The 25,481-nt window shown below is 40.6% G+C and overlaps 1 long non-coding RNA gene across 1 annotated transcript; it reads left to right on the top strand.

Moving 5' to 3' along the window:
• The first annotated feature begins 313 nt into the window (after window positions 1-313).
• Window positions 314-719, top strand: LOC134209607 (uncharacterized). Its single transcript, XR_009978762.1, has 3 exons — window positions 314-352; window positions 413-483; window positions 556-719. It is a non-coding gene; the product is annotated as an uncharacterized LOC134209607 (long non-coding RNA).
• The last annotated feature ends 24,762 nt before the right edge of the window (window positions 720-25,481 follow it).

Here is a 25,481-nt window from a genome sequence, read left to right as displayed (position 1 = left end):
GGTAAACCGTATATGGGAATTTCAGTTCATAAAATCAATATGGTTTTCGATATGGACACTAGAGGGGCTGTCAAAATCATTATTCAATACAAATGAATTACCAATACTTATTAAATATAGACTTCTTGCTAGCATGATTGAACTAATTCTTTCTTTCTGGCTCAAGACTTCAAGAAAGTTAGAAGTGCGCGGCGCGTGTTAAAAGTCGAGGTAGTGAAAATTGTATAAAAAGCATGTGTGATTTTTAAGTAATTCTTGTTTCTAATTCTTTTAGTTATAGTTGTTCCTTAAAAGCCAATTGTTAAAAAGCTTAAAATAAAGTGTTAGTAGTGCAGTTAGTAAATTATTAAAGGTAAAGAAATGTTAATAGTGTTAGAGAAACTTAACCTAAAAATAAATGTACTATATACAGGGTGCTGTGTGGCTAATAAAAGCGGTTCGCATTCCAAGGGAATTGCGTGCAATTGAACCTAGTGGAAAAAGGTAAATAGAGCAAAATGATTATAAAAGTCGTCGAATGAAATCTTATCAGGTCACTAATATCAACCTGAACAGGCCTAACGAGGCCTTTTTCCATTTGTTTAGGCCAGTCGTCTGGATTTTCGGGAGAAACTGGTCCCAAACGCCCAACTTGCATCTATTTTGGAATTTTCCAGAACAAATCAAATCCCTGAGCCAGAAATCTTCCCTGCTGGTACTCCTTTGGGGTAAATAGCAGAAGAGGGATCCTCGACATCACCATTGTCCAACCACGTTTTGTTAGACCATTCTGATCCGGAGTTCGACGCCATTGTTGGAGACGCCATCTTGAATCGACAGGCCGAATCGATCGCTGGAATAGCTTGGAAGTGAACCGGCCCCCGTCGATAATAGGCTCGTTCTTCCCTCACGCAGTGAAAGAGAAAATAATTGTTGCGCTTCCCACCAGAGATTCTCCACCATCGCTCCACCGCCAAGTCGGTTGATTGGTCAATCACTATTGATTCATTCGGGTGATTTTTATATGTAGCAGATCGATCCAAAGATTCCCCACCATCATCGTAAGTGAGCCACCGATCCACAGCATCCAGATAAACCGTAAGTCGCGCTGGTATTATTAATTAAACCTAAATTTTGTGCAATAGGCAGTTACGTAAATCGTGATCACGAGGTTAGGCAAATCTAGCTAGGTACCCAAAAGTAAGCTAAATAAATAGCATGATGTTTGTTCAACCATTGAATTTACCTAAAACCACCTAGCTCTCTATTAGGAAAAGAAATTTGATGATCTTAGAAATCACATTATTTAATTAATATCGCCCTAAATTCGATGCAAACTTTTTAAAACAAAAGTTTCCCACCCCTCGTTTTCTGAAATCTTTCAGAGGGTAGAAAAGGTAAGATCGAGCTAGCAAGTTGGTTTCAACCCTGGTAAATGAACCTCGAGAGTTCATCTAAAATTATGTTGTGATTATGCTGACCTTCCCTGTATCGAAATGTAAACAATTCGCATAAAACGACCCTAGGAGTTTCCGATTCACATTTGAATCCAGGAACGTTACGAAGGAGTTATAAACTTGAAATGCTTAAAATATGCCTCTATAAAACTGTTACTGGTTCTATCATAGCATTTTAAACAGCTAGATATTTTACTTTGGCTTTTTTCAAAACCATTTTTAACCAGCAAGCTTTCTGTTGATCTGAACTAAAAACTTTGTGGTTTACATTGCAAAAATTACAGCATCGTAGTAAAGGTAACGGAAAAACATAAACAAACAATTTCTGGGATTCCACATGGGAGTACTTCCAGAAGTAAATATTTCAATGAAATGTTTTAAAGTAACAACTGTTTATCGATATTTTATATACCCAAGTGTGTTATTCACATACAATTTTTCGTTCGCTTCATCACAACAATCATTTGCCAGAAATGCTGTCCAAACCAAGGAAGGTTTTTCGTCGACTTGAACTTATACAATAATTTGAGTCGATGAAAATACTGTCATGATTCATTATTTCTGGCTCGAAATGAAAAAACAGTGGCGAATCAATTTGTGCCGGATAATGAATTTGTTTATTCATCGAATGTAAGAATTCGAAACTTCACATTCCTATGCAGGTCTTCTTCAGGAGTAAAGGTTGTATGTGGGTTTTATGCAGTAGTCTACAAAGCTTAACAGCTAATATAAGCCTTGACCAAAACCAACATATAACTTATTCGCTGGTTTTATGTTAGTTCCATTTCATAGTTCTGGAGAGAAGTACAAGAGCATCATAGAACCGAAGTTTTATATTGGAGGTCAAAACACGGTTCTCTAGCACTCTTGCGGAGCTAATTAAATTACAGCTGTATAAAACCAATATAAAACCTAAAGCTTTTGAGCATGCTATAATAAAACCTCTTCAGGGGCAGCAGGGACTATGTCCAAGGGCTTGACGATCCCTCCCCAGGCCATCTGCGAGTTGTGGCGCCTGCCTAGGATGTGGTGGGGTTTGACAGTGGGCCCTGTTAAACCTCTATAAAAAGCTGCATGAATCCGCAAGTAGGCTCCGCCAAAGCGACCGTGTGCCGCTCAAAGCGCACAAGCCCAAGTCCTGGTGTTAGGTGGGACGCTAAACAGCCCTGACACGACGGCCCTCCGACGAGACAGGAGGTTTGCGCAGGCCCAATAAGCCGCCTTTAAAAACAACCATTACGAACAACATAGAAGATAATACGACTCGATACAATCGGCAACGAATAAAGGATCACGATTGGAAGCTTGGAACATGGAACTGCAAGTCGCTTGGCTTCGCAGGTTGCGACAGGATAATCTACGATGAATTACATCCCCGCAACTTCGATGTCGTAGCGCTGCAGGAAATCTGCTGGACAGGACAGAAAGTGTGGAAAAGCGGGCATCGAGCGGCTACCTTCTACCAAAGCTGTGGCACCACCAACGAGCTGGGAACCGGCTTCATAGTGCTGGGAAAGATGCGCCAACGCGTGATTGGGTGGCAGCCAATCAACGCAAGGATGTGCAAGCTGAGGATAAAAGGCCGTTTCTTCAACTATAGCATCATCAACGTGCACTGCCCACACGAAGGGAGATCCGACGACGAGAAAGAAGCGTTCTATGCGCAGCTGGAGCAGACATACGATGGATGCCCACTGCGGGACGTCAAAATCGTTATCGGTGACATGAACGCCCAGGTAGGAAGGGAGGAAATGTATAGACCGGTCATCGGACCGGATAGTCTGCATACCGTATCGAACGACAACGGCCAACGATGCATAAACTTTGCAGCCTCCCGCGGAATGGTAGTCCGAAGCACTTTCTTCCCCCGTAAGAATATCCACAAGGCCACATGGAAATCACCTAATCAAGTAACGGAAAACCAAATCGACCACGTTCTAATCGACGGTAAATTCTTCTCCGACATCACGAACGTACGCACTTACCGCAGTGCGAATATTGAATCCGACCACTACCTTGTCGCAGTATGTCTGCGCTCAAAACTCTCGACGGTGATCAACACGCGTCGGAGTCGTCCGCCGCGGCTAAACATTGGGCGGCTACAAGACGGTAGACTAGCCCAAGACTACGCCCAGCAGCTGGAAGTGGCACTCCCAACGGAAGAGCAGCTAGGCGCAGCATCTCTTGAAGATGGCTGGAGAGATATTCGATCCGCCATTGGAAGCACCGCAACCGCTGCACTAGGCACGGTGGCTCCGGATCAGAGAAACGACTGGTATGACGGCGAATGTGAGCAGTTAGTTGAGGAGAAGAATGCAGCATGGGCGAGATTGCTGCAACACCGCACGAGGGCGAACGAGGCACGATACAAACGGGCGCGGAACAGACAAAACTTGATTTTCCGGAGGAAAAAGCGCCAGCAGGAAGATCGAGACCGTGAAGAGACGGAGGAACTGTACCGCGCTAATAACGCACGAAAGTTTTATGAGAAGTTGAACCGTTCACGTAAGGGCCACGTGCCACAGCCCGATATGTGTAAGGACATAAACGGGAACCTTCTTACGAACGAGCGTGAGGTGATCCAAAGGTGGCGGCAGCACTACGAAGAGCACCTGAATGGCGATATGGCAGACAACGGTGGCGGTATGGTAATGAACCTAGGAGCACGCGCGCAGGACATGCGACTTCCGGCTCCGAATCTCCAGGAAATCCAGGAGGAGATCGGCTGGCTGAAAAACAACAAAGCCCCTGGGGTTGACCAGCTACCAGGAGAGCTGTTTAAACATGGTGGTGAGGCACTCACTAGAGCGATGCACTGGGTAATTACCAAGGTTTGGGAGGATGAGGTTCTGCCACAGGAGTGGATGGAAGGTGTCGTGTGTCCTATCTACAAAAAGTCGATAAGCTGGATTGCAGCAACTACCGCGCAATCACACTGCTGAACGCCGCCTACAAGGTACTCTCCCAAATTTTATGCCGTCGACTAACACCAATTGCAAGAGAGTTCGTGGGGCAGTACCAGGCGGGATTTATGGGTGAACGCTCTACCACAGACCAGGTGTTCGCCATACGTCAGGTATTGCAAAAATGCCGCGAATACAACGTGCCCACACATCATCTATTTATCGACTTCAAAGCCGCATATGATACAATCGATCGGGACCAGCTATGGCAGCTAATGCACGAAAACGGATTTCGGATAAACTGATACGGTTGATCAAGGCGACGATGGATCGGGTGATGTGCGTAGTTCGAGTTTCAGGGCATTCTCGAGTCCCTTCGAAACCCGTGAGAGGTTACGGCAAGGTGATGGTCTTTCGTGTCTGCTATTCAACATCGCTTTGGAGGGAGTAATACGAAGGGCAGGGATTGACACGAGTGGTACGATTTTCACGAAGTCCGTCCAGTTATTTGGCTTCGCCGACGACATTGATATCATGGCACGTAACTTTGAGAGGATGGAGGAAGCCTACATCAGACTGAAAAGCGAAGCTAAACGGATTGGACTAGTCATCAACACGTCGAAGACGAAGTACATGATAGGAAGAGGCTCAAGAGAGGTCAATGTGAGCCACCCACCACGAGTTTCTATCGGTGGTGACGAAATCGAGGTGGTTGAAGAATTCGTGTACTTGGGCTCACTGGTGACCGCCGATAACGATACCAGCAGAGAAATTCGGAGACGCATAGTGGCTGGAAATCGTACGTACTTTGGACTCCGCAAGACGCTCCGATCGAATAGAGTTCGCCGCCGTACCAAACTGACTATCTACAAAACGCTTATAAGACCGGTAGTTCTCTACGGACACGAGACCTGGACGATGCTCGTGGAGGACCAACGCGCACTGGGAGTTTTCGAAAGGAAAGTGTTGCGTACCATCTGTAATGGGGTGCAGATGGCGGACGGTACGTGGAGGAGGCGAATGAACCACGAGTTGCATCAGCTGTTGGGAGAACCATCCATCGTTCACACCGCAAAAATCGGAAGACTGCGGTGGGCCGGGCACATGTAGCCAGAATGTCGGACAGTAATCCGGTGAAAATGGTTCTCGACAACGATCCGACGGGAACAAGAAGGCGAGGTGCACAGCGGGCAAGGTGGATCGATCAGGTGGAGGACGACTTGCGGACCCTCCGCAGACTGCGTGGTTGGCGAAGTGCAGCCTTGAACCGAGCTGAATGGAGAAGTCTTTTATGTGCAGCACAGGCCACTCCGGCCTTAGTCTGATGATAAATAAATAAATAAATAAATAATAAAACCTCTATAAAACTAGCATAAGTATTCGAAGCATTGCAATTATTATTTGGGATATAGCGATTGATTTCTCGGTGAGGGTATAAAAATAGATTCAATATAGACGCAAATACATAACCAGTTTTTATTTTCTCGTGACCGGGCATCTTATGCAAGGGCTTGCGAAATTGATTTAATGCAATCTGTGCATATGTCCAAAGATATGGCAAACTGTGCATGAAATTAATGCAAGGATGCATTAAAATCTTGCACTCTCTGGTTGGGTGAAACTATTGTGCAATTAAAACGGAACAATCAAAGCAAAATTAAAGTTGAAGTCAAACGTAATTTATCGCAAAGTTAAAAAATAAATAGTTTTAGAGGTATGACAATGGATGCTGGTTAAAGTTTATTTGTTTACTCCGAAAATCTCCGTTATATCAAGGACTGTTGTACTTTTTAAATGTCAATTTGAGATGATCTGGTAAAAAATCTATTACAATAATAAATCGCACCATAATGAACAAGTATCCGAAGCAAAAAATCGCGAAAGCTTAGAATTGATTGATCGGATTGTATAACATTTCACCGAAAACTATTTCGCGGAATTCATTTTCGCGGTTGAACATTTCGCGGAATAACATTTGGCGGTTTGTAACTTTTCGCGGTACGACATTTGGCGGATTGTACCTTTTCGCCGAATGACTTTTGGCGGAATGTATCATTTCGCGGAATGCACCATTTCGCGGAATATTAATAATAATAGCCTTTGGTCATTCAGAATTCCGACATTATTACCTGCGAGGTCTCTAAGCCAAGTTACCATTTTGTTTTGCATTCGTTTAACACGAGATTAACGAGACTATCCTTCAGCATAGGCTTGCTTTGCAGTCACGCATCTTCGCGCACGGCTAAGGAACGCCTCCCAGAATATCTAGAAGTAGTTTTCAAAATTTCAATTGCCCCTTATACCGGACAGATACATCCATTTAAAGAAGACGTTACCCTTCCTTTCGTCTTATACCGGGCAGACGCGTTCATCTAAAGAATGCATTATCAACTCCTTTCGCTTTATACCGGGCAGATGCATCCATTTAAAGAAGACGTTACCCATCCCTTCGACTTATACCGGACAGACGTATTCTTTTAGAGAAGGCCTTATCAACGGGTCTGGGTCATTTGGCATAAAGTCATTTGGCATAACGCCATTTGGCATAAGGTCATTTGGCATAAAGGCCATTTGGCATAATGGTCATTTGGCATAACGGACATTTGGCATAATTTTGAACTGTAAGAAAAGAATGGATCATTTGGCATAACGTACATTTGGCATAATTTCGAGCTGTGAAAGCGAAAGGGATATTTCATGTAATGTTTAGCGTACATAAAGTAGGTCGAGGGTGTTTTCTGATAAATTTAGATTGATGGTAGACATTTTCCGGGAGAACTAAATAACAAAACGGCAGAATTACTTCCGAGAGAGGGATCACATCCATCAATGACTTATTCCGGCCACATGCCTACTTTTAAAGTATGGATTACACCCACCATTGCTTCAATCCGAGCATGCGCCGTAAGACCGGATTAAATCCACCATTGCCTTAATGCGGGTAAGCGCCTAACTTTAAAAACTCAAGCAACACGCTTGTCGTAGACGAGTTACTAAAACCACATATGAGTTATTGCAACCAAATCAATCTGAATTGTGCTTTTCGGGGAAGAGATCACATCTACCATTGATTTATTCCCGACAAGCGCCTACTTATAAAGAAGGAGTCACATCTACCATTGCCATAATCCGGGCAGGGCCTACTTTTGAAGAAGGGATCACATCCACCATTGCATTGCCACAATTCAGGCCACACACCTACTTTTAAAGAAGGGATTACATCCGCCATTGCTTCAATACGGACAAGCGCCTATTTTTGAAGAACAATTCAAATCCTCCATTGCCATGATTCGTGTAAGCGCCTATTTTTAAAGAAGGGATCACATCCACCATTGCCTCAATCCGGGCAAGCACCTTCTTCTAAAGAAGAAATCACATCAACCATTGTCATAATCCGGGCAAGTGCGTACTTTTAAAGAAGGGATCACATCCACCATTGCCTCAATTCGGACAAGCGCCTTCTTTTAAATAAGGAATCACATCCACCATTGCCTCAATCCGGGCAAGCGCCTTCTTTTAAAGATGGAATCACATCCTCCATTGTCATAATCCGGGCAAGTGCCTACTTTTGAAAAAGGGATCACATCCTCCATTGCCATAGTCCATGCAAGCGCCTACTTTTAAAGAAGGGATCGCATCCACCATGGCCTTAATCCAGGCATGCGCCTACTTTTAAAGAAGGGACCACTTCCACCATTGCCTCAATCGGGGCAAGCGCTTTCTTTTAAAGAAGGAATCACATCCACCATTGTCATAATCCGGGCAAGCGCCTAATTTTAAAAAAGGGATCACATCATCCATTGCCATAATCCATGCAAGCGCCTACATTTAATGAAGGGATCAGATCCACCATGACCTTAATCCGGGCAAGCGCCTAGTTTTAAAGAAGAGATCATATCCTCCATTGCCATGATCCGGCAACACGCCTTCTTTTAAAGAGGGGATTATATCCACCACTGCTCTAATCCGGGCATGCGCCTACTTTTGCATTGCATTGCAAATGCATTCTTTCCACGAGAGGACAATGTATTTTTAATATTGTTATCGACGAGTGTTATATTTACTATTCCGGGGTGTTTCCCGCACCACTTAGTCACCATTTAGCGAACGCAAAGAAAAATTATGCCAAATGTCCGTTATGCCAAAAGACCCTCACTTTTGACGTTGGTTACAATTATGCCAAATGTCCGTTATGCCAAATGACCGTTATGCCAAATGGCCTTTATGCCAAATGGCGTTATGCCAAATGACTTTATGCCAAATGGCCCGCTCCCCTTATCAACTCCTTTCGCCTTATACCGAGCAGATGTATCCATTTAAAGAATGCGTTACCCCTGTCTTCGCCTTATACCGGGCAGATGTATTCTTTTAAAAAGGCATTATCAACTCCTTTCGCCTTATACCGGGCAGACGCGTTCATTTAAAGAAGGTATTACCAACTCCTTTCGCCTTATACCTGGTAGATGCATCCATTTAAAGAAGACATTATCAACTCCTTTCGCCTTATACCGGGCAGACACATTCTTTTAAAGAAGGCATTATCAACTCCTTTCGCAGATGCATCCATTTAAAGAAGGCGTTACCCCTCCCTTCGCCTTTTACCTATATACTCCTTTTAAAGAATGCATTATCAACTCCTTTCGCCTTATACCGGGCAGATGCATCCATTTAAAGAAGGCATTACCCTTCCCTTCGCCTTATACCGGGAAGACGTGTTCTTTGAAAGAAAACATTAGCAACTCCTTTCGCCTTATAACGGGCGGTAGATACGGTCGAGTCGAACCCGTACCCGATGGGTTCGGGTTTTAAAAATTATTACAATATCGGGTTCGGGTTGGGTACGGGTTTGAGAAATAAAATACTGCAAATTATGTAAAACTGAACAAGTTTTGTTAATTGTGAGGCTAGTTTGTTGTTTGGGCTCAATTTTAAGAGAACCAGAAAATATCTAGTTCTTTTTCGGGGAAAAATTGTGTGCGGGCTAAAATAATTTAATTATGTCGGGTTTGAATCAAAATTCTCGGGGACGGGTCGGGTTCGGATTTGCATCAAATGCAAAAAAAAATTGCCCGGATTTCATGTAATTAAGCAGAAATCGGTAATTATTTGAATGATAATTATTCTAACTGAATTCCGCCAAATGGTATTCCGCGGAATGACTTTCGGTGAAAAGGTACATTCCGCGAAATGTCTTTCGGAAAAAAGGTGCATTCCGCGAAATGTGTTTCGGTGAGTTGATACATTCCGCGAAATGTCGTACCGCGAAAAAAAATTCCGCGAAATGGTTTTCGGCGGAATAGTATACAACCGATTGATCGATTTCGATGCAGTAAATTCCCGGGTCGTTGATTGACACTCAGACTTGGCAGACGATAGCTAGCTTAACGCCTCATTTACGTGCAAATGAGAATTGTTCCTGCTCATTGTGCGTAGTTTCCTAGCGGAATGGTGTTTTGGAAAGCGAATAATTTGTTTTACTGGACAGCGGCAAGATTCATTTGAATATTTAATATCGGCATCCGAGAGAGTATTTTTTATTGCATTACCATTGTTGTCCGAGCTCGGGGTTTTCCCATTTGTAACAACAAGCGATGGAAAATAGACAAATGCAGTTTATTGGAATCCAATCAAAATTGAGTTAGCTCCAAGTGGGAAATAATCGTGCAAATATTTATAGCATACGCTATCGGTGTGAATGATTATTTTAACGGAATGCATAAGGGAGCAGAAGCGAATAAACTATCCGTGGCAATTGTAGTCGGTTGAGGTAATTAAAATAATTGTGAAACTCAAAAAGTTTCTATTGAACGTGTGCTGCTGGACCACTTTGATGTAAATGTAGCGCAAATGTTATTAAATTAGTCTAGCTTTAGCTTTGGAACCAGTGAGCAAAAACAAATTGTTTGTTAGGACCGTCCACAACACGTGAAACTTTACTCACAAATGCTTAAAGTTGAACGTAGTATATGGACGACGTTGAAACTTCTCTGGTATTCGGTATTAGTTCTAGATTTTTGGTTGACGCTTTGAAGGACACTTACAATTGTGCTAGAACTCAATACACAAGCGATATTAAGAATTTAGAAAATAAAACTTAAATTTACAGACATAAAAAGTACTCCAGCGAAAGATTGTTCGAACGGATTATATTGAACAAAACAAAGTTTCAAAGGATGATTTAAAACAATTACCTCTGAAGACGTCGAACAAGGAAAAGCTCGAACCGCAAATTGGTTGAAAGGCTTTTTTCCCACATTAATACTGCAACGATTTATCAACATCTATGTTTCGACCCACAAATAATCATGACTTTTCGCCCCCCGAATGCCGACACACAGTGAGGAACGGATCATGAACCCGGGCTTCCCGGCGTGGTATCTGCTTAGTGAAGAAGCAAATTTCTCACAAACCTAAGGCTAATCCAGTCGTTCATAAATCAATTTGCACGTTTCAACCCCAACGGAACAGCGAACTGTGGTCTAAGCTAGGGCACCACTGATGACCGCACTCTGGATTCACACCGAGCGACTGACGGGTGGACTTCCCAGCTACCACCCCCGCCCGGTCCTGGACCCGCATGTGAGATAGTCACGCAAAGCAACCAGCGGCTAAGTTATAATCCCATGGCTTGTCACAGCAGCCGAACATATCCACAGATTCTATCCCCGATTGTGGGCAATAGATTTCCGCCTAGACAAAGTGTGTTAAGAGATAATTTATTGATATGCCACCATAGGCAACCAGAATAAACGCCATACTTAGGCCAGAGCAAGGCACACAACGCACCTACGCTCGGACTTATTCACGATACCAGCTATGTATGCTGGTTGATCTGGATAAATGTTTGCGTGAATGTAAAGAAAAAGTCACTGCTGGTTTCCTCTGGCGTTGATCACTGAGCTGTAATAAGTCTTGTAAAGTGTCAAATAACTATTCATTTGCAATATAACTGGGAAAGATAATACAAAATACATTAACACATACAGTTTCGTTGCTTTCCTGATTATATTACGTACTTTGATATAGCTAGGATATATGTACTAGATGTCTTAGCTTTTCTGAAAGTTTGGATTTATACGATACAATGTTTTCAATTATTTATTTTGCACATACTATCAATCTTGGATTTTGCGTTTTCTCTTAACTTTTCTCCCGTTTTTCACTTTTTGCCTTTCTCGTACAACAAAGTTGTACCGAAAGGCTATCATTTCACTCCGAAAACGAACTTTTTATAGAAGCCTCTGAGACCCATAGTATTATATACCAATCGACTCAGCTCGACGAGCTGAGCACATGTCTGTCTGTCCGTGTGTATGTATGTGTGTATGTGTGTGCACAAAAGCTATAAAAAACATTAGTCAACTTTTCGTGTAGTAATCCTTAACCGATTTTCTCGCAACAAGTTTCATTCGACAGGGGACAAAGCCTTGTTGATCACTATTGAATTTTATAACGATCGGTCATTGCGTTTAAAAGTTATGAAGAAAATGATACATCGAACTATAGAAGCGCCATATAAGGTTGGTGTCTTAACTAAATGCGAGAAACCCGAGCAAAGGTTGAGAGCAAATCGATAACTAATTTTGTTGTTGTGAAATCGCCTAATTTTGATAACTCAGGTTGATATCCTTTTGGTCGTTTTAACGGTTAAAAGATCAAAATCTACAGCAGAAAAATCTTACTGTGACACCAAATCGAAAACTATTCCTGCTATCGATGAGAGCAAACCGAAAACTAATTTTGATATTGGCTCTGATAACAAAATTAGTACACAGTTTGCTGTCATATCATACAATTTAGAAATCTACTGCAAAATGAGAACAAAATATGTAATCAATTATGTTGATTCATATTTGAAAACAAATCATGATTTCAATTTGTCAAAATCAAAATATGTTTTCGATATGCTCTCATTATGTTTTCAGACTTTGCTCGGAAAGGCACCACCAACGTTAGGTGGATTAATCTGGGTTTTTCATATTAAAAAAACAATCTTCTTCTATTTTTTTTATTTCAATCTTTATGAAACAGGAAGGTATATGGAGACTATAAATACATATGGTAATGATAGATTGCATTTATTTTTCGCTCTTTAGTATATTTATGGGATTTATATAATATTAATCAAACAAAGTGAAGTAATTTCACGGAACACCGCTAATGACCAGTATTCCGACAGTCATAAGCACCCGCAAATTAGAAATGCAAAATGAAAAAGTTTACATTCTCGTAGATTATTCTCCGAAATAAACATTCCCGAAGACATTTGAATAGACCCAATTAAGGGAAACTTAAAATATGCTGCGACTAATTTTTCACTTTTCCTTGTGACCTTAACCATGGCCAATTATCAGGTTCGTACACAGAGCCACAACATGGGAAGGGATGTGGTAGGGCGTGTTTAGACGTCCTTTATTAGAACAAATACTGCAAAAAGGAGAAAGATAAACCCCCAAAAAACCAGCCTCTTCTGCACGACCTTGCTGGTCATACATCCGGTCGCACTAAATTGCAGAAGCGTTACCTTTCATCCGTTTCACCGCACCGGAATGAACGACATCCTAATTTAATTAACCTTTCGAATAATTCCCGTCAACAGCGGCTTCGCCTGCCGGAGGCAATACGACAAAAAAAGGAAAGGTGATGGTTTCTTTCAGGTGTTTCTTTCATTCAAAAAGATTTACGTTTCATTTGATTATCCTTCAGGTGCTTTGTCTTAATATTTGGCCCATGAAGAAATGACAATGAGATATGTTTAGCAGCCAGGAGAAGCATTTTATTTTTATTTCTTTTGTCCCCGTGATACCAAATCTTTGCAAATATAATTTATAAACAATTTCACCTGAAACGCATTTACAATCACTCAGATATTGGTAGGATCGTTCCTTAGCACTAATAATCAGACTCATATTTTTATTTCGCATGATTAGAGATAGGTTTTAAGAATAATCGAAGCTTTCGGAAATTCACTTTTTTCTTATCATGAACCAATTTTCAATTTATTTTCAGCTAAATCGAACGATATATTTGATTATGTTTGACTAAATAACAATATATATATATATATATATATATATATATATATATATATATATATATATTGTTATTTGAATAAACCAATATATATTGTTATTTATTCAAACATAATCAAATATATCGTAAGATTTAGCTGAAAATAAATTGAAAATTGGTTCATGATAAGAAAAACGTGAATTTCCGCAAGCTTCGATTATTCTTACAATCTATCTCTTATCATGTGAAATAAAAATACGAGTCTGATGATACATATATATATATATATATATATATATCTCGCGTGATTCTTGAAAACATCGTAAGTCCAAAAGAGAGACTCTCTTTGTTTACTTTCTCTTTCGATTATTACGAAGCCATGCTATCGATGGAAAACAATCTGCCATCACCAAGCAATTAAGTTTTACTTTGGTAGCCAATCGTTAGTACTTCAGACAAGAAAATTTTTATCTGAGCGCTGCTGATGTTGATGACGACGACCACACGACCCACACCATCAGTGAGAATAAGATTTCCGGTAGGAGCTCCGCCGATGCCGATGGTGGGACTACGATCTGCTTTTCGCGACATCTCGATCAAAATAGCTCGCGCGCGCGGAAGAGCTGCTGAACTGTAGCCACGCCCCTTTAGTAAGTGTGTGACGGGTACACAATATTTGCAGTCATACCGGACAACAAAGAGGCGGGACTAATGGGCCATCTTTATTGATTATAAGAAAACTGCTTTCCCCCGTGCGCGTGGCATTTCATTTGAAATATTGTGGAGGTGGTCCCAGCATCGGTAGAGATATTGCAAATTAATCGATTACTTCGATTAATCGATTATTTGCCGTGATAATCGATTAATTTTGAATCGATTACCTCCCAACGATTAATCGATTTAATTATCGACTAGAATCGAGAGTAATCGATTAGTTACTAATCGATTAATCGGGATTTTATGACATCTCTAAGCATCGGCGGAGTTGCTGAGCAAATTTTATTCCAAATACATATGAGATATTGGAAAAAATCGGTTCTTTCTAGGACCTCCATTCTAAACAAAGGATGATTGAGGCGAGGCGAATTTTTTTCAAAGTACAAATTAACCGCTTGGAGACGCCATAAAGTTGCCTGGCGTTCGTAGCAGAACCACGAGCGCGCGTCGGAGGGAGATGCTACGAATATGTATTCGCATAGATGGCTTCAGTGGCAGTCAAGTTTAATTCTTTCAAGATTCTTATTTGGTTTTGTTATTCCACCCAATGGTGTGGGTCGTGTGGTCGTTAGTGATTCGAAATATGCATTATTGGGAATTAATCGATTCTTCTCAGGGCCATAGGAAGATTGAGGCGAGACGAATTTATTCAAAGTACGACGTCGTAGGAGAATTACGTTGCCGTTCGTAGCAGAATAACGAGCGCGTATTGTAGAGAGCTGCTGCAAATATGTATTCTTGCACTGACACTAGATTCTTCATTTCACCAAACTGTTTTATGTAGTTTACGTCGGGCGGTCGTGTCTTGTACACAACCCTTATGATTTTTCAGTTTTAGTTTTATCTGCACTGTGGAAATAATTCGGAGAAATGTTGCATTCGGGGAATTGTTACGTTCGGGGAAAGGTTACGTTCGGGGAATTGTTATTCGGGGAAATTACATTCGGGGAAATTGCATTCGGGGAATTGGTTTTCGGGGAATTGTCGTACAATCTGCTGAATATAAAATGTGAGAAAAGGCGTAGGATGGCCAATCCGGAGATTGTGACTTGCGAGTTCGATTCTCGTCCCGGCCTATGACGCTTTCGGGTGGGAAACATTCTTGGACCTTGGACATAGTGTATCCGTCGTACTCGCCACACAAGAAACGCATAGGAAAGCTTTCAATTTAAAAACCGTGGTAATGCTAATAGAACACCAAGTTGAAAAGTAGGCCAAGCTCGAGATGGAAAGTAGAGTCATTGAAGAAGAAAAAAATTATGCCGTGATAGAAGGCAATGCTTACTTTGAATGAACGCATCTGGCCGGTATACGGCGGAATAAGGAGATAAAGCTTTCTTTAAATGAATACGTTTGCTCGCTATGATGAAGCATCAGCGCGGTTTAATGCAAAGGGACAAGATAATGCCTTCTTTGAATGACGGCATCTGCCGGTATAAGACAAATCGATAATGCCTTATTCCGGTAGAAAGCGAAGGAAGGAGATAATGCCTTCTTCAAATGAACACATGTGCCCTACATAAGACAAAGAGAGTAGATAGTTCCTCCCTTAAATGAACTCATTTGCCCGGAATAATGCGAATGGAGGAGATAATGCCTTCTTTAAATGATTTTGTCTACCCGGTATGAGACAAATGGAATTATTTTGAAAAAAAAGTCTGTCCGTTTAATGCAAGGAGAGGAGATAACAAAAGTGGCGGGCCTCCGTTAGAGATCTAGGACCACGAAAGTCCTGGAAGGTTTAGAAGAGATCTCATATATTTTTTTGTTCTGGTCAAATTCCCCTACATCAGAATAAGAGATCACATTCATCCTTATTGCGGACAAACACCTGCTCCCCAACAGGGAAACTCATTTGCTATTGCCGTATTTCGAGCTAACGTCTAATTTTGAAGAAAGAACCACATCTACCATTTCCTTACTTCGAGAAAATGCCTTATTTTAAAGAATGGATCACATCCCCATTTTATTTTTCCGGGAAAAAGAAAGAATAAAATTCTAGCATGATTTTTGAAAACGTCGTATGTCTCTTCCACTAATATCGAAGCTAATTTTGCATTTATTACAACATTTTCACCTCAGCACGCTAGACAAAGCTATTTTCTTCAGATCTCGGTGAAAAAATCCGATGTAAATGTTAGTATGGCTTCGTAATAATCGAAAGAGAAAGTAAACAAAGAGAGTCTCTCTTTTGGACTTACGATGTTTTCAAGAATCACGCGAGATATATATATATATATATCATCAGACTCGTATTTTTATTTCACATGATAAGAGATAGGTTGTAAGAATAATCGAAGCTTGCGGAAATTCACGTTTTTCTTATCATGAACCAATTTATATATATATATATATATATATATATATATATATATATATATATATATATATATATATATATATATATATATATATATATATATATATATATATATATATATATTATTGAATAAACCAATATATATAGTTATTTATTCAAACAAAATCAAATATATCGTAAGATTTAGCTGAAAAGAAATTGAAAATTGGTTCATGATAAGAAAAAAGTGAATTTCCGAAAGCTTCGATTATTCTTACAACCTATCTCTTAACATGTGAAATAAAAATACGAGTCTGATGATATATATATATATATATATATATATATATATATATATATATCTCGCGTGATTCTTGAAAACATCGTAAGTCCAAAAGAGAGACTCTCTTTGTTTACTTTCTCTTTCGATTATTACGAAGCCATACTAACATTTACATCGGATTTTCTCACCAAGATCTGAAGAAAATAGCTTTGTCAAACGTGCTGAGGTGAAAATGTTGTAATAAATGCAAAATTAGCTTCGATATTAGTGGAAGAGACATACGACGTTTTCAAAAATCATGCTAGAATTTATTTCTTTCTTTTTCCCGGAAAAATAAAATGGGGGATGTGATCCATTCTTTAAAATAAGGCATTTTCTCGAAGTAAGGAAATGGTAGATGTGGTTCTTTCTTCAGAATTAGACGTTAGCTCGAAATACGGCAATAGCAAATGAGTTTCCCTGTTGGGGAGCAGGTGTTTGTCCGCAATAAGGATGAATGTGATCTCTTATTCTGATGTAGGGGAATTTGACCAGAACAAAAAAATATATGAGATCTCTTCTAAACCTTCCAGGACTTTCGTGGTCCTAGATCTCTAACGGAGGCCCGCCGCTTTTGTTATCTCTCTCCTTGCATTAAACGGACAGACTTTTTTTCAAAATAATTCCATTTGTCTCATACCGATGAACAAAATCATTTAAAAGAAGGCATTATCTCCCTCCATTCGCATTATTCCGGGCAAATGAGTTCATTTAAGGAGGAACTATCTACTTCTTTGTCTTATGTAGGGCACATGTGTTCATTTGAAGAAGGCATTATCTCCTTCCTTCGCTTTCTACCGGAATAAGGCATTATCGATTTGTCTTATACCGGCAGATGCCGTCATTCAAAGAAGGGATTATCTTGTCCCTTTGCATTAAACCGCGCTGATGCTTCATCATAGCGAGCAAACGTATTCATTTAAAAGAAAGCTTTATCTCCTTATTCGCCGTATACCGGCCAGATGCGTTCATTCAAAGTAAAAAGCATTGCCTTCTACCACGGCATAATTTCTTTTTCTTCTTTCTTCAATGACTCTACTTTCCATCTCGAAAATGGCCTACTTTTCAACTTGGTGTTCTATTAGCATTACCACGGTTTTTTCAAATTGAAAGCTTCTATGCGTTTCTTGTGTGGCGAGTACGACGGATACACTATGTCCAAGGTCCAAGAATGTTTCCACCCGAAAGCGTCATAGGCCGGGACGAGAATCGAACTCGCAAGTCACAATCTCCGGATTGGCCATCCCTACGCCTTTTCTCACATTTTATATTCAGCAGATTGTACGACAATTCCCTGAAAACCAATTCCCGAATGCAATTTCCCTGAATGTAATTTCCCGAATAACAATTCCTCAGAACGTAACCTTCCCCGAACGTAACAATTCCCAGAATGCAACATTTCTCCGAATTATTTCACAGTGCAGATAAAACTAAAACTGAAAAATCATAAGGGTTGTGTACAAGACACGACCGCCCGACGTAAACTACATAAAACAGTTTGGTGAAATGAAGAATCTAGTGTCAGTGCAAGAATACATATTTGCAGCAGTTTCACAATACGCGCTCGTTATTCTGCTACGAACGGCAACGTAATTCTCCTACGACGTCGTACTTTGAATAAATTCGTCTCGCCTCAATCTTCCTATGGCCCTGAGAAGAATCGATTAATTCCCAATAATGCATATTTCGAATCACTAACGACCACACGACCCACGCCATTGGGTGGAATAACAAAACCAAATAAGAATCTTGAAAGAATTAAACTTGACTGCCACTGAAGCCATCTATGCGAATACATATTCGTAGCATCTCCCTTCGACGCGCGCTCATGGTTCTGCTACGAACGCCAGGCAACTTTATGGCGTCTCCAAGCGGTTAATTTGTACTTTGAAAAAAAATTCGCCTCGCCTCAATCATCCTTTGTTTAGAATGGAGGTCCTAGAAAGAACCGATTTTTTCCAATATCTCATATGTATTTGGAATAAAATTTGCTCAGCAACTCCGCCGATGCTTAGAGATGTCATAAAATCCCGATTAATCGATTAGTAACTAATCGATTACTCTCGATTCTAGTCGATAATTAAATCGATTAATCGTTGGGAGGTAATCGATTCAAAATTAATCGATTATCACGGCAAATAATCGATTAATCGAAGTAATCGATTAACTGCAATATCTCTACCGATGCTGGGACCACCTCCACAATATTTCAAATGAAATGCCGCGCACGGGGAAAGCAGTTTTCTTATAATCAATAAAGATGGCCCATTAGTCCCGCCTCTTTGTTGTCCGGTATGACTGCAAATATTGTGTACCCGTCACACACTTACTAAAGGGGCGTGGCTACAGTTCAGCAGCTCTTCCGCGCGCGCGAGCTATTTCGTTCGAGATGTCGTGAAAAGCAGATCGTAGTCCCACCATCGGCATCGGCGGAGCTCCTACCGGAAATCTTATTCTCACTGATGGTGTGGGTCGTGTGGTCGTCGTCATCAACATCAGCAGCGCTCAGATAAAAATTTTCTTGTCTGAAGTACTAACGATTGGCTACCAAAGTAAAACTTAATTGCTTGGTGATGGCAGATTGTTTTCCATCGATAGCAGAATCACGAGCTCGCGTCAGAGAAAGACGCTGCCGAAAATTATTCGCGTGGATAGCAGTAGCAGTCAAGTGAAATTTCCCCTCAAGATTATAATTATAGTAGATAGTCTGCTACTTGCTTCAGGTTTTATTTTCATCCATGCGAATACATATTTGCAGCTTCTCCTTTTGACACGCGCTCGTGATTCTACTACCGATGGCAACATTCTGCTGTCGCCAAGCGATTATAATTTGCACTTTAGAAAAAATGTGTCTAGGTTTAACCTTCCACAAAATTGTGATCTATCGATCGATTGTTAATAATCTGCCTTCCCAATCACAAACTGCAACAAAACCAATTAAGAATCTTGATAAAATTTCACTTGGCTGCCACTGATCCATACATTATGGCGTCGCCAAGCGGGTAATTTGCCCTTTGAATAATATTCGCCTCGCCTCAATCTTCCTTTGTATAAAATGGTGACCCTTTGAAGAACCGATTAATTCCAAATAATGCATATTTCGAATCACTAACAGCTGTTGACGACGACCACAAGATCCACTCCACGAATATAAATTGCTCAGCAAATCCGCCGATGCTAAGACCGCTCTCCGCGACATTTCAAATGAAATGGCTCGCGCGCGGGGGATAGCAGTTTTCTTATAATCAATAAAGATGAATCATTGGTCCCGCCTCTTTGTTGTCCGGTATGAGTGCAAATATTGTGTAACCGTAACACTCACCAAAGGGGCGTGGTTACAGGTTTAAATTTATTGATTACAAGAAAGCAGCTCTTCAGCGCGCGCGAGCCATTTCGTTCGAGATGTCGTGAAAAGCAGATCGTAGTCCCACCATCGGCTTCGGCGGAGCTGCTACCGGAAATTTTATTCTCATCGATGGTGTGGTTCATGCGGTCGTTCGTGCTCAGATTAAATTTTCTTGTCTGAAGTACTAACGATTGGCTACCATCAGAGAAAGTAGCTCTTAAGTCACAACTTGAGGCGAGATGAATTTTTTTCAAAGTAAAACTTAAATGCTTGGTGATGGCAGATTGTTTTCCATCGGTAGCAGAATCACGAGCGCGCGTTATAGAAAGACGCTGCCAAAAATTATTCGCGTGGATAGCAGTAACAGTCAAGTGAAATTTCCCCTCAAGATTATAATTCTAGTAGGTAGCCTGCTACGTGTTTAAGGTTTTATTTCCATCCATGCGAATACATATTTGCAGCTTCTCCTTCTGACGCGCGCTCGGACCGGCACTAACGCTATGATTACGCTACCGATACCAAACAATTATGCTTTGTTCTATGAAAAAAGTTCGTCCTATATCAACTTTTTCAATCACTGAATCATTGTTCAAAATTATGTCCACAGCAAGAAGAGTGGTTAAGTGCTAGACAAACATCATATAATTGAGCTCAGAATCACGCTAGAATATTTCACTGAAAAGTTTTCTAGTTCCTAGCGGTTGCATTATACACAAATTATTTCAACTTAACCTTCCTCCCAAACATAATGGTGGTTCTGAAAAGAACCGATTCATTCCCACTTATGTGCCTCACCAACAACAACTACTGGACTGCGCGACAGCCATCCGATGATTCGGCTCTACGCACGCCGTTAATTGCCAGATCAAAAAATGCTGCTAGTAACACGGATGTAAAGATGTACTGCTGTTGCCACGACCGCCACCACCATCGAACGAAAAATTTTCATCCGCACCACCACAGCCGTTGTCGTCTTGGTCCGCTTTCCATAAAATCCAGAATGAAAATGACGCGCGCACGCGAAACACGGGGCTTTTTATACACAGGGAAAACGAAGCAGTGGATCAAAATGCCCGTACTTTACTGTAATCTGATGTCCGTGTTGGGGATTTATGAACGGGATTGATTATTTCTGAATTTTTCACCTGGTTTGGAAAGAAATAACATTTTTAATAGTTTGCCGTTGATAACGAATAGTTTTAATACAATTAGCAAATTGGTGGAAAGTTTCCGAATCTATTAATAAGAAAATCTCGAAAATGCGTCGAAAGATAAAGTCGCTATTACCGTTTGAAATCTTACATGATTTCGTGACGGTCCCCAATTTGGAAATTTTCATTTTGCACCCTGTATCCGAGGCTTCCCCTTAGACGTAGTTTACGTCAAAAGAAATCTGCGTCGTTTAACATAAAGTCGCATAATTGGCTTTTGACATAATTTTGAGCTGCAACAAAAGTGAGGGTCGCGGGACAATTTGCTTAAAAATTGTGAAAAAAATTAAGATGCTGGGTCATTGGGACGAAGACTATTGTGTCGAACCGTCATTAGGTCGAGTGAGAAGTAAGAAGTAAGAAGTGAGAAATGAGAAGTGAAAAGTGAGACGTGAGAAGTGAGAAGAGCGTAATGAAAAGTGAGAAATGAGAAGTGAGAAATGAGAAGTGAAAAGTGAAAAGTGAGATGTGAAAAGTGAAAAGTGAGATGTGAGAAGGTAGAAGCGAGAAGTGAGTAGTGAGCAGTGAGTTGTGAGTAATGAGTAGTAGGAAATAAGAAGTGAGACATAAGAAGTGAGAAGTGAAAAGTAAGCAATGATAAGGAAGTACATAGTAAGGAGTGAAAAGTGTGGAGTAAGAAGTGAGCAATTGAAAATATGATGCTAGAAGTGTGATGTGAGGAGCAAGAAAGTGAGATGTAGGAAGAGAGAATGGAAAAATAAGGAAGGAGGATAGAAAATTAATGCGTTTACCGGTATAAGGTGAAGGAAAGGGATAATTTTTTTTTTTGATAATCGCTTTGCACGGTATTATGGGAATACGAGTTAAAATGCCTTCTTAAAATGAACATGTTTGCCCGATATAAGACAAAGAGGGTAGATGGACCCTTCTTCAATTGAACACGTTTGCCTGGAGTGAAGCGAAGGAAGGAAATAATGCCTTCCTTAAATGATCGCGTCTACGCAGTATAGCACCATGAAGGAGATATTGCCTTCTTTAAAAGAACACGTCGATGAATTCGATTTTTTTTTCGGTTTATATAATTGATATTTATTGCTATATGCGATCTCATATATTATACCTTTCCGGCCAAACTAGTCTACATCAAAAGAAGAGACTACATTTATCATTAACTTATTACAGGCAAACTCCTATTTCTGAAAAGGCAATTTCATTCAACTTTGGCTTATTTCGAACTAACGCCCAACTCTAATGAAAAAATCACATCAACCGTTTCCTTATACCAGGTAGATGCCAATTTTTAAAGAAGGAATAACATTCACTTCTTCATTATTCTGGGGAAACACCTACTTTCAAAGTAGAGATCAAATTAATCCATTGCGTTATTCTGAGTAGATGCATTATTTTTAAAGAAGGGATCACATTCACCATTGTCTTATTCCGGGCATAGGGGAACAGGTGGTAAAATGAACACGTTAAGGACTTGCGCTGAATTCAATCATAAAACGAGGATAATTTGCTAGTTTTACCACTTGGTTCAGCAATTTAACTCATATTCTTATTGCACTGAACATTTTTTTTACTAATAAACATTGTTTTATATAGTTTTTCATCGAAATAAAAAACATCGAAATTTCGTATGTACAAAAATAGTGCGGGTAAAATGAACACTGCCTGGTGGTAAAATGAACATCGCTTCTTAAACCCTTTTGAAACATTTAATTTTCTTTTTTTTTTACTCTGGCACTGTAATACAACTAATTGAGATTACGAGAGCCTTTTGAAAAATCTGGTATAACTTTTGAAAAGCTCTTAATTATCAAAATAATAAAAAGAAGAAAAAAGTTTTAAAATATCAATTATTTTTTAATTAAATTTACATATTCAAAGTTTTTTCTTGGTTATTTGATATGGTTTATTTCTTGAACTTCCGCTTCACAATCGCACAACTTTTACCATAAATTTGTGAAAGTTTGATACAAGTGTTTATTTTACCCCCATACGTGCCTTGTGATAAATAACTCTTCCTCTAACTATGCAAACTAATAATTTTCCTATTTACCCCTGCAACATCTTTGTGAAGGTTGTCCTATTTGCCGCTGTGGTTAGAACCGGTTCAAATCAATGTTATTATGAATTTATTGAGAATTAAAGCTTGCGGAAAAATGGTAAAAAATTACATCAGACCCTATTTTTACGGCCTCGTTTGATATTTTGGATAGTAATAGCTATTCGTTCGGTCTCAAAACCAAAATATTAGCTCAGGTACCTTATTTTATTTCGAGGCAAACGTGTGCATGATTAACATACGCCAAAATAGTGTTTTAATTTAAATATAACCAACTGTTCATTTTACCACCTCTTCCCCTACGCATTATTATTTTTTAAGGATTACAGTAACTTCTTAAAAAGGGATAGACCTTACATAGGACAGGAGAATGATTTCACAATAGTATCGAAAGATTTGATCTAGTTCGGCATCTCCAAAGAGACACTCTGGAACAAATCATTGAACGCTGCTCTGTTCGGGCGATGACAATTATGTATTTGCATAAAATACTTTATTTTCGGGGACATGTTACATTCGGGGAAACTGCATTCGGGAAAATTGCATTCGGGAAAATTGCATTCGGGGAATTGGTTCCGCAATCCGCAATCAATCCGCAAAGAAAGCTAAAGACACAGGCGAAGCCTTGTTGATGAAAACTGATAAGGAAAAGTACGCTGAAGTACTTTAATCGATGCGAGCGGCCGAACAGCTTTCGGCGCTGGGTCAGGACGTGCAAAGTGTCAGACGCACCAAGACCGGTGAAATTGTCTTGGTTCTGAAAGCTGACCCAAGAGATCTTGGATGACGACACCGAGGTGAGGGCATTGGGGGCGGAAGTGACCCTACAATACAAGCAACTGGAAAAGGCCATGAACGCGGACGACGACGTCTCTGCCGTCAGAGACCAGTGCGGTACAGAGGTCGAGAAGACCTTTCTCAAGGCAGCAATCACAGCTAACCCGAACATGTTCAGGCTAGCAATGCAGAGATGCCATGATGAGTGTAGATTTCCCGAAAGATGGAAAAGGCAGAAATTGGTGTTGTTGCCGAGGCCGGGAAGCCACCAGGCATCCCATCGGCGCATAAAGTCTTATGAACACGACGGGCAAGTTGCTAGTACGGATGATCCTCAACCGGCTGACCCCGTACTCAGAGGGTACGAACGGCCTGGCAAGCAATCAGTATGGTTTTCGCAGGGGTAAGTCCACGTTGAACGCTATTAACTCGGTGGTAAATACCGCCGAGATAGCGATCCAACATAAAAGGCGAGGTATTCGATACTGTGCGTTAGTGACGAGAAGTGGTAGACACTGCACAGAGGCGACCCAGGACGGGTTGGTTCGATGTGGAGTGTCAGAGAGTGACAGACGAGAAGAACGTTGCCAGAAGCCGGATGTTGGTGTCGGGTACCCGATCGAATAGAGATCGGTACAAGGAAGCAAAAGCAGCCGAAAAACGAACCCACCACAGGAAGAAAAACCCAGATTAATCCACCTAGCGGTGATAGTGCCTTTCTCGTTTCTTGTGAGTGAGTAATTTCTTCGCACTTTTGGTATGAAAAAAAGTATTTTGGCCATAACTTCTGAGCCCATAGTCCGATCCGGCCAATTTTTAATAGGAAACAATGGGACATGATTCTGCGTCGAATGTTGCGAGTAAATCGGCCGTAAGTAAGTGCCTAAATAGAGAAAAAAAATCTTGTAAAAACTGGCCATAACTCCGAAGCCCATAGTCCGACTGGGCCGGTTTTCGATATGAAACAATGGGACAAGATTCCGCGTCGAATGCAACTTGTTGCGAGCAAATCGGTTGAGGATAAATGCTTAAGAAATGAAATGGTTAAGGATAAGTGCCTGAAAAATCAGTGAGATTATTTTGCGCACACACATACACACACAGACATCACTTTAATTCGTCGAGCTGAGTCGATCGGTATATACACTAAGGCTCTACGGGCTTCCTATAAAAAGTTCGTTTTCGGAGCGAACATATAGCCTTTAAGTAGGGGAAGGTGGGTAGACTTGATCCCCGGGGAGACTTGATCACCCCCTGTTTTATCGAGAACTAAAGTAGTTTTGTTCTAGCGTATTTTTTAGTATGATCTATAGACAACCTTATTTATTCTGCAGGGCGATTTGTATGTTTTGACCTTCCTAAAGATTTTTTCATTGGCCACGCAAAATTTGAATAACTTTTCATAACAATGACCAAATGCTTTCATTTT

Source organism: Armigeres subalbatus, chromosome 1 (genome assembly GCF_024139115.2).
Source record: "Armigeres subalbatus isolate Guangzhou_Male chromosome 1, GZ_Asu_2, whole genome shotgun sequence".
Taxonomy (NCBI): Eukaryota; Metazoa; Arthropoda; class Insecta; order Diptera; family Culicidae; genus Armigeres; species Armigeres subalbatus.
This window is presented reverse-complemented; position numbering and strand designations above follow the sequence as displayed.